Source organism: Elephantulus edwardii, unplaced genomic scaffold (assembly GCF_000299155.1).
Source record: "Elephantulus edwardii isolate Elephantulus edwardi_28Jun2011 unplaced genomic scaffold, EleEdw1.0 scaffold00021, whole genome shotgun sequence".
NCBI lineage: Eukaryota > Metazoa > Chordata > Mammalia > Macroscelidea > Macroscelididae > Elephantulus > Elephantulus edwardii.
In genome coordinates, this window is record NW_006399771.1 from 4,451,005 (window position 1) to 4,460,949 (window position 9,945).

Genomic DNA, 9,945 nt, shown 5'->3' on the forward strand with positions numbered 1-9,945 from the left:
TGGCAAAAAATGAGGCCCTCAGGATTGATGCAATATCTATTGACATGTTACGACTAACAGATCCAGCTCTCAATGTGCTCATCAGTCTATGCTAGGAAATTTGGAGAACAGATGCCTGGCTAGCTGGTAGAGTTCCATGTTTGTCTCAGTTCTCAAGAAAGGAGACCCAACAAAATGTGTGAATTATCAAATAATATCATTAGTATAGCATGTTGTTGTTGTTGTTGTTATGTGCTATCAAGTCACCTGTGAGTCACCTATATACAAGTCACCTATATACAACAGCTCAGAACCCTGATCTATCCTATGCCAAACTTATTATCTCAGATACACCTTTCCCCATTACCCCATAACTGAATCAATCCATCTCATCAAGGGTCTTTCTCTCCTGCGCTGTCCCTCCACCCTCCCAAACATGATGTCCCTCTCTAAGGACTGGTCACTCCTTGCAGCATGTCCCAAGTATGTCACATAAAGCTTCAGAATCCTTGTCTCTAAGGAACAGCCTGGTTTCCTAGGACAAAACTTTTGTTCTTATAGCAGTCATTGGTATATACAATACACTTCTCCAGCACCACAGCTCAAAGACATAAATTCTTCTTCTGTTATTGTCCAGCTTTATTATGCATAGTAAGTAATTGCAAAGACTATGGCCTTGATCAAGCACAACTTAGTCTCCAAAGTGACATCGTTCCTCTTCTGTACTGGAGAGATCCCTGACAGCAGACTTTCCCCATGCAATTCATCTTTTTATTTTCTAGCTCCTGGCACCAAGAGAATTGATTGTGCAGCCAAGCAAATTAAAGCTGTTAGCAATCTCAATCTCTTTACCATCTATCATAATGTTGCCAGTTGGCCCAGTTGCAATAATCTTTGTTTTCTTGATGTTGAACATCAATCCATATTGCAGGCTGTAGTCCTTGACCTTCTGTAGCAAGCACATCAGGTCCCCCTCAGTTTCCACAAGCAGGGTTGTGTCATCCACATAATGCAGATTATTGATGAGTCTCCCTTCACTCCTGAAGCAAAATATTGCTGAAGATCATCCAAAAGTGGCTAGAACAGTACAGTGACATGGCACCAAGATGTCAGATGTCAGATTGATCCTGCCTGAAGTAAGAGTATACCAGAAAAATGTCTGTGTTTTGTAGACTATACAAAGGCATTTGATTGTGTATATCATAACAGATTATGGTTAACATGAGAAGGATGAGAATCCTGGAACACTTAATTGGTTTCGGAAACTAACTGGTTTCATGGAACACTGCATGGCTTAAAATCAGGGAATGCATGAGTCAATGATGTGTCCTTTCTCCATACCTATTCAATGTGTCTGTTTAGCTGAACTCTGTGAAGAAGAATGTGACATCAGGAGTATGGGAGACTCATCAACAATCTGCATTATGTAGATGACACAACTTTACCTGCTGGAAGTGAGAAGGATATAAAACATTTGCTGCAGAAGATCAAACACTACATCTTTCTGTATGGATTACATCTAAACATCAAGAAAACTAAGGTCCCATGGCAGGTCCAACAGTCAACATCATGATAATTGAAGAATGTATTGAATCAGTTAATGATTTCATTTTTCTTGGATCAACAATCAACATCCTTGGAACCAGTAGTTACAAAAATCACAGAAAAATCATACTGGGAAATTACACTGTCCTTTCCAAAATACTGAAGAGCAAAGATGTCAGTTTTAAGGCTAAGTTCCACCTGCTTCAGTCCTTGATCTCTCAGTCACCTCCTATGTATCAGAGAGCTGGACCAAGAATAAAAATGACAGATGAGGGAGATAATAATTTAAAAGCGATGTATTATAGGGCATTATGGTTATCACAAGAGTCACAATTAAGGTTGCATAATGGAATGTACATGGGGTGGTGGGAGGGGTTCGGGGGAGATTGTGTACCAGGGAGGAGTGTTTCTTTTACTTTTAAAAGAGAGGAGCGAACTGGGGGGGGGGGCTGGGTGAGGAAAGAAGTGCAGAAATCAATGAATGGAAATCCAAAATCTCTGCAAGTGTTTATTAAAATTATTAATAAAAAATAAATAAAGAAAAGATTGACAGAAGAATTGGTGTCTTTTAGTTGTGGAGATGTAGAGAGTACTAACTATTCCATGGATTGCCAAAAGAACACATATATGATGGAGTAAATAATTTAAAAGCGATGTATGATATGGTATTATGGTTATCACAAGAGTCCACAATTAAGGTTGCATAGTGGAATGTACTTGGGGCGGTGGGAGGGTGTGGGGGGATTGTGTCCCAGGGAGGGAGTGTTTCTTTTATTTTTGAAAGAGAGGAGCAAACTGGGAAGAGGGGGAGGGCTGGGCGGGGAGAGAAGTGCAGCAATGAATAAATGAAAATCCAAAATATCTGTAAATGCTCCTTAAAATTATTTTTAAAAAAGAAAAATAAAAAAAAATTATAAAAAGATGAGAGAACACATATATCTTGGAGAAAGTGCAACCAAAGTACTTTCCGGAGGCAAAGACAGCAATGCTTCATCTCTCATACTTTGAACATCTAACTATAGGAAGCTATTCTTTTTTTTTTCTATAATTATATTTTATTAATTTTCATAAACATTTACAGAGATTTTGGGTTTCCATTCATTCACTGCTGCACCATTCTCTCTACCCTCCTCCCAGTTTGTTCTTGTCCAAATGCCACAGTAGGAAGCTATTCTTTTGAAAGTGACATCATGCTTGGCAAGTTGGAGAGTCATTGAAGGAAAGAAAGACTTCAAACAAGAGAGACTGACACAGTGACTTCAGTAATGGCTTTAGTGTCTCAGAGATGATATGGATGGCACAGGACAGGGCAGGATGTCAGGTCTGTTGTCCATGGGGTCACTCTGAGTCATACTTTACTCAACAGCACCTAAAACCAGTGAAGAAGTGGTGTTACAATCCCAAAGATAAGCAATTTGAGTCCCGCAGCTGCTCTAGCCAAGAAGAACAAACAATCTCCTCCCACGCCATTTACTGTTTCTGAAAACCCTCTGGAGTGCCAGCTCTGAATCACTTGGAACTCCACCGTACACAACAATAAAGATACCTATTCATAGGCTAGAATTGGAACAAGATTCTCTCAGATTACTCCCATTTGTAAACAACAGTAAGGTTGTTTTCTGTGCCCCTTATGCCACTTAATGGAATATTTTCTCTTCTCACTTCTTTGAAACAACTGTTGAGTGAATACCTCGTCTGTGCCAGAACTCGATCTGTTTTTGTTGTATGCTCTTCAGTTGAAACCACCTCATAGATGATCATCTAGCAGATTTTCAAGTGTGAATGTTATTACTGTTTTTGTTGTTGTGTGTGCCTCCCAATAAGCACCAACACATAGCTTACCCTTCAAAAGGCTTTCAGAGCGAGTAAATCGCATACAAGGAGATTGCTCATTCTTCTCGATGAGAGCAGCTGGTGGATTCAAATCATAGTTCTTTGGGATTGCAGCCCAGCTTCTTACCACTAGGCCACCAGAGCCCTTAGGATTTGACTAGTTAACCTATCTTGAAATGTTCCTCTTGCAGATATGATTTTCTACTTCAACATTCTACCAGCACTAATTTCTCATTAGAAAATAGATTGCTCTTCCTCATATAATTTTTATCAGACTTCAACAGTCTTGAATGAGCTCTGTTGACTCATCCTTATTAAGGTAACTTAATACCCACTGAAGGGTTAGCTAAGAACCAGTTCTGACTCTTTGATGAACATACCACAACATTAATGCAAAGAAAACATGTCAGCAAAGTTCAAATCCATTAACAGCTCTTAGGATAAAGATGAGCAATCTCCTCCCATTAGATCAATAGAAATCTGATGGAATAATCTATGAGTAAGAATCTACTTAACGACAGCTAACGATCTCTTGTTTGTTTGGTTTGGTTTTATTTGTCTTGAATCCCACTTGGTCATGATGAATTATTTTTTTATGAGCTTTTGGATACTATTTGGTAGGATTTTGTTAAAGAGTTTTGCATCTATATTCATAAGAGATAAAGGACTGTAATTTTCTTTCTTGGTTTTGATATTAGGCTTAGCTTGCTTCATATGGTTTTGTTTGTCTTGGAAGGCCCTTCTTCAGAGTTTTACTTTCCTCCTGATCGCCTGTGTACATTTGATAAAGGAAAAGTATAAAATATAGTTGTGTTGCTCTTGTTGTGCATGATCAAGTCGGAAAAACCCATGGCTGGTCCTCTTGAGAGTTGTCAGAATCAGTTAATTGCACAGGAGGACACTATTCAGCTTTATCTGTGGAATAGCTGGTGGATCTGCGCTACACCTCTGTCTTGTGGAGCAGCTGGTGGACTCGAGCTACCTCTTTGCATTGACAGCACAAGTCCTTAGCACGAAGCAACTTTTATGGCCAAGCGTGGTAATAAACCAGGAATAGGTTGCACCTCTGCTTTTACCCAGAGTTTTACAAACCTCATCTACTTCAGATGATGTGATTTGTGCCCTTCAGAAAACCCTTGCTTGTCACCATTACTGAGAAAATTGTGTGTTATCTTTCAGAAATTTTGGAGAGGGAAAAGTTGGAGCACTACCGTCCTTAGTAGTTCTCAGTGACATCTTCATGACAATTGGGAAAGCATTTTGAAAGAAGCAACCTTTGAGAGAACTGCTAAAATTATACCTTTCTATTCCATCGTAGACAGCAGTAGTAGAAAAAAAATTTAAAAGGAAACTGCAAGTGTATTCTCACTGATTTAACATGTCGGAGAGCTTATATTTTTTAAAAAAAGACAAATTTCTAACAAATCACTGAAATAAAAATAACAGAAACGTGGCTTTTCTATTTTATTTCTTTAAATGGTAGTTTCCAGAAAGTATAAATCTACTTTAACTTACAACCTAGGGTATAGACTGAAAGTTTGAACTGGGTGGATATGTGCATTCTTTTTTTTCTTTCTTAAAAATTAATTTTAATGAACGTTTACAGAGACTTTGGATTTCCATTCATTAATTGTTGCACTTTTCTCCCTGCCCACCCCTCCCTGTCCCCAGTTTGCTCTTCTCTTTGAAAAGTAAAAGAAAAATTATTTCATTGTTATACAATCCCTTCCACCAAGTCCACTCCACTGTGCAGCCTTTATTCTAGACTCCTGTCATGTCAATAATACCTAATTATATATCTCTTTTACACAGTTCTTTCTCTCATCTGTTTCAATGCAGTGTATGCATGCTCATTTCAGAAAGTGAAGTGATAAAAGAAAGGAACATTTGCTTTTATGATTTTAAACAGAATAACAAAAATGAGAGTTCTTCATATCAGTTATATTTTTATTTTGAAAGTTGTGTCATTCTGGTAACAGAATGTCCACTTCTCATTATAGTAAATATATACTTCATAAGATTTTCCTATCTTAACAAAGTATTTTCTGATCAACTAGAATAATTTATTACCAAAAGTAAATCTTTATAATAATGACATATTTGTTTGTTGTTTTGGCTGTCCATGGATTGGTCTGTGCTTTTTTCTGACACCAAAGTTCAAAGGCACCAACCAATTCTTCCTCTGTCATCCTTATTCATTGTTGAGTTCTCAAATACATAGCAAGTTACCAGAAAGACTATGGCCTGAATCAGATACACCTTCATCCTCAAACTGGCATGATTACTCCTCAATAATTTGGAGAGGTCCCTAATTGCAGTTTTCCCAGTGCAATGTGTCTCCTTATTTCCTGATTGCTTGTACTAAGGGAGTTAATTGTGGATCTAAGCAAGATGAAGCTGTTGACAGTTTAAATCTCTTCTCCATCCATCGTGATGTTTCTTCTTTGTCTAGTAGTAAGAATCTTTGTGTGTTTTTTTTAACATTGACGTTCAGTCCATACTGAAGGCTGCATTCCTGGATCTTCTGCATCAAGTTCTTCAAGTCCTCCTCACTTTCAGGAAGCAAGCTTTTGTCATCTCCATAACGTAGGTTATTGATGAGTTTCCCTCCAATCCCGATGCCACATTCCTTTTCATAATGTTCAGTTTCATATAGAGGGTACAGCCAGAGTGCTCTTTGGAGGCAAAAATGATGAGGCCTCACCTCACATACTTTGGGCATGTTGCTAGGAGGGGCTGTTCCTTGGAGAGGTCATGATGCTACTAATGGTGGAGGGCCAGCAATGGAGAGGGCAGACCTTCAACTAGGGGAACTGATGCAATGACTTCCACAATGGGCTCTTGTGTGTCAGGAAGTGTGAGGATGGCATAGGATAGAAAAAGGTTCAGATCTTTTGTTCTATCAGTCTACTTGATTCAAAGGTACCTAGCAGCAGCAACAGCAGTTGTTTGTAATACTTTTTTCCATTTCTATTACTATTATTATTGTGTTAATGATTTCTTATTAAAAATGGCTTCCCTAGCTATTGACTTTGACTTTGACTTTGACATGTGGCTCCTTAGGAATATGTGAATATGGGGTGTGAATCTTTCCACAAGAGGTTTGACTAACTGAGCAGAATGAGCAGCAGATTTTGAGAATCTCACCACCAGAAGAGAAGAATCAAGTGAATGCAGCACACCCGTTGGGGTCGAAGATTTTGTGAGAGCTAGACAACAGGAGGGCGGCAGGAGCAGGCAAAGCAGAGAACCAGACTCATGTGAGATGGAGCTTACCTTGGATTGCTACATCGTGAAGCCAGAGTTAGAGACCAGAAGGCACAAGTTGTTGGAAGACCTGGAGTGGGGTGTGCAGCGGCATGAGAAAGAGCCGTAATTGACAAGACTAAGGTGTGAAATCTGTACTTGGACCAAAAAGCAGTCTCCAGAACAAAACAAGGAAACACTGTGTAGTTAAAAATCAAGAAAGGAGTGAGTCAAGGATGTGTCTTTTCACCATTCATTTTTAATCTATGTACAAAACAGATCATTTGAGAGGCTGGACTTTATGAAGAGGAATGTAGCATCAGGATTGGAAGAAGACTCATCAACAACTTACACTATGCAGATGATACAACTTTGCTTGCCAAAACTGAGGACCTGAAGGATTTGATGAAGGTCAAGGTCTGCAGTCTTCACTGTGGACTTCTCAACATCAAGTAATCAAAGATTTTCATCATTGGACCAATTGGAAGCACCATGATAAATGGAGAAGAGATTGAGATTAGTAAAAATTTCAGCTAGCTTGGGTCCACAATCTTGGCACCAGCAATCATGAAAACAAAAAACTAATTGCTCTGGGAACATCTGCTGTCACAAACATCTCCAGAGTGCTAATGAGCAACAATATCAATCTAGAGAATAAGATGTGCCTAAAATAGGCCATGAACTTCACAATTACTTGCTATGCATCAGAAAACTGGACAATGAATAAGGATGAAAGGAGGGAAAGTCCATTCCTTTGAATTTTGGTGCGGATATATCATGAACTGCCAAGATAACACATAGGTTTGTCCTACAGGGGGTGACACCAAGCTGCTTCTTGGAAGTAAAGATTTTGAGCTCCATCAGACATAACTGTGGCCAAGGGAGACCAGTCCTTGGAGAAGAACATCATGCTTGGAAGGATGGTGTGACAGTGCAAAAAAGGAAGATGCGGATGAGATGGATTGACATAGAACTAGAGAGGTAACAGTGACATTAACTCAGGATGAGGCAGGGTTCAGAGCAATGGCAGATGGGGATGCTATGAGACACGGTTGACTCTATAGCAACTGCAACAGGGTTTGTCATACTAGGTTAATGCCTTGGTGTGGCTGAAGGCTAAAATGCCTGCAAGTGCATCTCAACAGCTCTCGTAACAGAGTGAATGTATTTTTCTGCATATAGGAAGCTCTGGTGGGCTAGTGGCAAGAAGCTGTGCTGCAATCCCAAAGGCATGTGCTTTGGTGAGACCAGCTGCTCTGCAGAGGAAGGATAGGCAATCACCTTCTGTGTGATGGCTGCCTCTGAAAACCCACCAGAGGGTCCGTTATGAGATGGTTTCAATTGTATGGTACACAACAACAACAACAAACAGAGTTATAGCCTTTGACTGCCCTAATATAGTTCTACGTGGTCTATAAGCTATTGTCATGGGTTTTGGCAATAAGATTGGTATTGGGATAAGTAGAAAGTGGTGCAACAGGGTGGGAGATATATCAGATGTCACGGGGATTGGTTTTGAGCTGTGGATGTTGTTGATGGTGACAGTTCCCATTTGTGGAGTTGGTAGAGGTCAGATGTGGATTTCCTCATGTGGCCCTTGCTATTTTTACAGTTATAATCAATACACAATTAGAGACCATATATAATGGAATAATCCATATTTTTACAGACATTCATGTTAGATCATAAAAGTGGTTTATTTGGGTCTCTTTTGTGATTTTCAAAACTCTTCAGAGATCTCAAAAACTGAAATAGTGACTTAAAATATTTTTTATTCTTTTATCTGTACTTATTTTTTAAGTCTTAACTGAATGAAAAATCGACATAAAATAGTACTTCTCTCAGTATATAAACACTACAATAAGATTTATTGTTTGGAAATTTTTTGAAAAGTTAAGGAGTCTTAAATGTTGTTGAACTCCAAAAAAGAAATTGTATGTGTAACATAGAAGCGATCATAAATCCAGGACCTTGTGAAGCAGAGAAGTAGAAAAATTAACAAACGTTTACATTCTCTTCAGGTATAAGAACTCTTCTTTCATTCTTTATACCATCAATTAACCTATACATTTATCAACATAACTTTATATTTAATCATATAATCATTCCATCTTTCTAGCTATTACAATACATTCTTTCATCCATTACTTGTTTTATTACTCAATGTGTATGAGAAAGGGAGCTCGGGTGGCCTAGAGGCAAGAAGCTGCATTGTAATCCCAAAGACATGTGGTTCGAATCTACGCAGATGATCCGATGGAGAAAGAGGGGCAATCTTCTACTGTGCCAGATAGATCTGATTCAACAGCACACAACAAGTAAAACACAAAACAAAAAAAAATCCAAAAAAAGTGTATGAGATAACAAAAGAGGACAGAATGAATATATAGATGCTTCTGTGTGCCAATATATTGTTTACACGTATGTCTATTTAGTTCTTTATTTTATTGATTATTATTATTTTTAAATTATACATGTTTTACTCTTCTTTTAATAAACATCAGTAATAATAAAATTACTGGTCTGATCTGTGAATCGTAAAATTACATTGCTGCTTTGTACTGTCACGTAGGAATTGACTTGGGATTAGATTGCTTGGGAGGAGATTGCTTATCTTTTTCCCACAGAGCAGCTGGTGAATCCAAACTGTGAGCCTTTGTTTTGGCAGTGCAATTTCTCATGGTTGAGGCATCAACGCTGCTTCTTTAAAGTATGTTGTTGTTGTTGTTGTTGTCAATTGCCTTCAAGTCGAGCACGACTCATACTGACCCAATGAACGAGTAGCCTGAAGTCCCTTTACAATTATCTACATTTATCAAAGTTCATAGAGTTTCTAAATGCAAATTGTTTAGGAAGTAGATGCCAATCCTGCTTCCATTTTATCCTTTAAAGTTGTTGTCCCTGGGTGGGCTCGAACCACCAACCTTTTGGTTAACAGCCAAACGCGCTAACCGATTGCACCACAGAGACTCAATCCTGCTTCCAAAGCAGTCATAGAATGTTATTGGTTGAGTCACTTGTGATGCGTACTTACCCTATGTACAGCAGTTCTGAACCCTTCCCTGTCCTGAGCCAGTCTCACTAATTCTGACACACCAACCCCCATTGCTCCAGTTATTATATCAATCCATCTCATCCAGGCTCTCCCTCTCCTATGCTGTCTGTCCACCCTTCCAAGCTTGATGTCCTTCCCCAAGGACCGAACTCTCCTGGCCACATGTCCAAATAAGTGAGGTGGAGCTTCAAAATCCTAGCCTCCGAGGAGAGACTTAGTTTCAGCATCTCAAAGACAGACCTACTTGTTTTCTTGGCAGCCCAATGTATGTTCAAGACTCTTCTCCA

The 9,945-nt window shown here is 39.0% G+C and overlaps 1 non-coding gene across 1 annotated transcript; it reads right to left on the bottom strand.

Annotated features, from left to right (window-relative positions):
- Nucleotides 1-9,499: 9,499 nt before the first annotated feature.
- TRNAN-GUU lies at nucleotides 9,500-9,573 on the bottom strand. The gene has a single exon. It is a non-coding gene; the product is annotated as a tRNA-Asn (tRNA).
- Nucleotides 9,574-9,945: the final 372 nt, after the last annotated feature.